We start from the raw sequence: 4,784 nt of genomic DNA, 5'->3' as shown, positions 1-4,784 counted from the left end.
GGTCTGCGTCTGATATGTGTGTGCCCCCCAAATGCTTACAGCCCTGTATACCATCAGGCAGCAGAGAAAGCAAAATATCCGTCTACTGAGAAAGACTAATGGGAAAAAGAGGGGGGACAAGTGACCCCCAAAGGGGTATAGAATTTCTACTCCAACCAGTCTTGTGAGTGGGAGGAAGATGGACGTGGGGTTGGGGAGGAGCAATCGCAGTGAGACGAGCACTGAAGAGTAATGTACAGTTTGTATTCAACCCTAACGTTCACCTGAACACCGCAATCGTCATTGGTTAAGATGGTGCCCGGGGCGTACTCCCATGGCACAGTGTACAGGAGACGCCCCGGGGCGTACTCCCATGGCACAGTGTACAGGGGACGCCCCGGGGCGTACTCCCATGCCATAGTGTATAGGGGGTGTACTCCCATGGCACAGGGGACGGGACATGTGGTATGCCATAAAGACACTGGCATTTCTATGTCATCTGATGAACTGCGGCTTTTTACCCATCGGGAAACATTTTGATGACATCACTCATGCTCAGGATAGTGATGTAATTTTGTTTAGGAGGTTTACTTGATAACATATTGATCGATTGCATTCGCTTCGCCCCTGTGCACGGTGGCATAGGGGTATGCCCACAACTGACATGGCATATTCTCAGGGTGTGCATCCTTCTGTAGGCAGGAAGGGGCAGAGGAGGTTAAGCCCCCCAAGCCGATGACTATTGGAAGAATATTGGGTAAGATTTGGTTGCACTGAGAGCCATGGAGGGATTTTCTTGGCTCTCTTGGTACTTTGGCCTCTTGGTTACTGTCTGTCACTGATGTCACATGCTTAGTAGTTGTAGCATCTTAATGAAGGCACCCGCTGGTTACAGCCTCTCAATATGTAATTATAAGAGGGGATAGCCATTTTGAAACCATCATCCTGTGCAGGTTCACTCAGATGACATCACCACATTCACAATAATCAGATATCAGGGAAGAACACAACCCAGTCTTCTTCCAAACCCGACAAATCAGATCTTCTCGGCAAAGAACCTTCAGTATGACATCATCTCCAGTGCTGAGGGAACACCTGAAAACGTAATCCAGGAGAGCGGGGTCTGAAGATCCATCACCAAAGATACTGAGGGAGCTGGAGAAAATCCAGAGCGGGGTCTGAAGAGCCATCACCACAGGTACTGAGGGAGCTGGAGACAATCCAGAGCGGGGTCTGAAGATCCATCACCAAAGATACTGAGGGAGCTGGAAATAATCTAGAGCGGGGTCTGAAGATCCATCACCAAAGGTACTGAGGGAGCTGGAAATAATCTAGAGCGGGGTCTGAAGATCCATCACCAAAGATACTGAGGGAGCTGGAGAAAATCCAGAGCGGGGTCTGAAGAGCCATCACCACAGGTACTGAGGGAGCTGGAGACAATCCAGAGCGGGGTCTGAAGATCCATCACCAAAGATACTGAGGGAGCTGGAAACAATCCAGAGCGGGGTCTGAAGATCCATCACCAAAGATACTGAGGGAGCTGGAAATAATCTAGAGCGGGGTCTGAAGATCCATCACCAAAGGTACTGAGGGAGCTGGAGAAAATCCAGAGCGGGGTCTGAATAGGGTTGGGCGATATACCGGTATCACGATATACCGCGGTATTAAAAAAACGGCGATATGGCGATATCGCCGTTTCCTAAATACCGCGGTATTTTCTGACATCAAAGCGGTCAGCGCACATTGTGCGCTGACCTCTTCTAAACGTGCGTCCGCCCGCCCCTGCACCTTGCATAGCGCTGGGTAATTACTTCCTCTCGCTCCTGGCCTGCCTCCTTCTTGCTCCGCCTCCCTTAGTCAAGTCTCCACCCACCATCTGACGTCGTCATCCACCAGTGCCGGCTCTGTGTGTGGCGAACTGGCGATCCCCTGTGTGAGTACTGGTGTCTCTGGAGAGACTTTTTCTGCGGCTGTCTCACTAGTGTGTGCTCTGTCTGATGACGAAATTATAAACCTACTACTTCCTGCAGCGGCCGCCCTGACTCTCCCTCCTCCTCGCTCCCATAAGACCTTATTATAACGCTCCTTGTGGCCCCCCATACAGTGTAACGCCTCCTTGTGGCCCCCCATACAGTGTAACGCCTCCTTGTGGCCCCCCATACAGTGTAACGCCTCCTTGTGGCCCCCCATACAGTGTAACGCCTCCTTGTGGCCCCCCATACAGTGTAACGCCTCCTTGTGGCCCCCCATACAGTGTAACGCCTCCTTGTGGCCCCCCATACAGTGTAACGCCTCCTTGTGGCCCCCCATACAGTGTAACGCCTCCTTGTGGCCCCCCATACAGTGTAACGCCTCCTTGTGGCCCCCCATACAGTGTAACGCCTCCTTGTGGCCCCCCATACAGTGTAACGCCTCCTTGTGGCCCCCCATACAGTGTAACGCCTCCTTGTGGCCCCCCATACAGTGTAACGCCTCCTTGTGGCCCCCCATACAGTGTAACGCCTCCTTGTGGCCCCCCATACAGTGTAACGCCTCCCTGTGGCTGCCCCCATACAGTGTAACGCCTCCCTGTGGCTGCCCCCATACAGTGTAACGACGCCTCCCTGTGGCTGCCCCCATACAGTGTAACGACGCCTCCCTGTGGCTGCCCCCATACAGTGTAACGACGTCTCCCTGTGGCTGCCCCCATACAGTGTAACGACGTCTCCCTGTGGCTGCCCCCATACAGTGTAACGACGTCTCCCTGTGGCTGCCCCATACAGTGTAACGACGTCTCCCTGTGGCTGCCCCCATACAGTGTAACGTCTCCCTGTGGCTGCCCCCATACAGTGTAACGTCTCCCTGTGGCTGCCCCATACAGTGTAACGTCTCCCTGTGGCTGCCCCCATACAGTGTAACGTCTCCCTGTGGCTGCCCCCATACAGTGTAACGTCTCCCTGTGGCTGCCCCCATACAGTGTAACGTCTCCTTGTGGCTGCCCCCATACAGTGTAACGTCTCCTTGTGGCTGCCCCCATACAGTGTAACGTCTCCCTGTGGCTGCCCCATACAGTGTAACGTCTCCCTGTGGCTGCCCCCATACAGTGTAACGTCTCCCTGTGGCTGCCCCCATACAGTGTAACGTCTCCCTGTGGCTGCCCCCATACAGTGTAACGTCTCCCTGTGGCTGCCCCCATACAGTGTAACGTCTCCCTGTGGCTGCCCCCATACAGTGTAACGTCTCCCTGTGGCTGCCCCCATACAGTATAACGCCTTGTGTTTTTTTTTCTTTTAAATGGGCATTTATCGCGATATATATCGTTATCGCGATAACTTTTTTAATATCGTTATCGTCTGAATATTTTTGATATCGTCCAACCCTAGGTCTGAAGAGCCATCACCAAAGGTACTGAGGGAGCTGGAGAAAATCCAGAGCGGGGTCTGAAGAGCCATCACCAAAGGTACTGAGGGAGCTGGAGACAATCCAGAGCGGGGTCTGAAGATCCATCACCACAGATACTGAGGGAGCTGGAAATAATCTAGAGCGGGGTCTGAAGATCCATCACCAAAGGTACTGAGGGAGCTGGAGAAAATCCAGAGTGGGGTCTGAAGATCCATTATCATTCTAAGAATATATTACAAACGTATCTAATATACCTCTGTTACCCATTATACCATTGTTACCCGTTGTGCCTTATTAACATTACTCATTTCCCATGATGTAGTAGGAGACGTACGGTATCTATACGCCATGAGTGAGCTGCGGCTGTATGATCCCTTCCTCCTGTTCAGTGTAGTTCTTGCGTCCGATGAGAAAGTATAGAAAACTACAGGCGCTTCAGCTGCAATCTACAATTAAGGAAATCTGTTCTTTCTTGGATCATCGATGGTGATGTGAAGAGAGCACTCACGGATGCCACCCTAGAGCGCTGGCTTATACCGGCCTTCTCGGTGAATACGAACCAGTCATCTCGGGGGCTGATTTGGTCCAAACCCCCTTTTTGGTGTGTATTAATTATTGCAAAACAAAACCGTCCAAAATCTTCCATGTTTGAAGGATACGAAGATTTCCTGACGTGTATGGAAGGAGCAGACATCTCTCTTACTAGATGTCGAGAGAACGTAAGAGTATCATGTAGAGGGATTGAGATCGGTCGGAGAAGAGTTCTATCAGGATGTCACATTGCCCTGCGATTTTGGCTTCCGGTTTGGAAGTGATTAGTATCGGAGGCTGCGGTCCCCAGTTACACAAACATGTCTGCGTCTGAGAAGCAATGTGTGTTAGAAGCTCTTTGTTCATTTTCTTAACCCCTTAAAGGGCTTCTGTCCCTCCACTAAACTCTTTTTTTGGTCTCCCTACAATCCTTATGCTGTGATTTCTCAATATATATATATGGCTATTACACTGTTTGGTTCAGTAGTTCTATAAAAAAACAGACTTTTATATTATGCAAATTACTTACTCAGAGGAGGACGCTCGCTCGGCCGTTCCATCCTCAGTGCGCCTGCGCCGATGACGTCACATGTACACCCGGCGCAGGTGCACTGAGGATGGAACGGCCGAGCGAGCGTCCTCCTCTGAGTGTGCCTGCGCCAACTGAAGACCGGCGCGAGATTTAAAACGCAGACAGGGCCAGTCAGAGGACGAGCGCGTCCACTGGCCCTGTCAATCAACATGAGGAGGGGGCGTCATTATGAATGGAGGATGCGGCCGCCCTACCTGCTGCTAGAGAGGTAATTTGCATAATATAAAAGTCCGTTTTTTGATAGAACTACTGAACCAAACAGTGTAATAGCCATATATATATATTGAGAAATCGCAGCATA

The sequence above is a fragment of the Bufo gargarizans genome, chromosome 5, assembly GCF_014858855.1.
Source record: "Bufo gargarizans isolate SCDJY-AF-19 chromosome 5, ASM1485885v1, whole genome shotgun sequence".
In the NCBI taxonomy this organism is placed as follows: domain Eukaryota; kingdom Metazoa; phylum Chordata; class Amphibia; order Anura; family Bufonidae; genus Bufo; species Bufo gargarizans.
Note: the sequence above shows the minus strand (reverse complement) of the source record.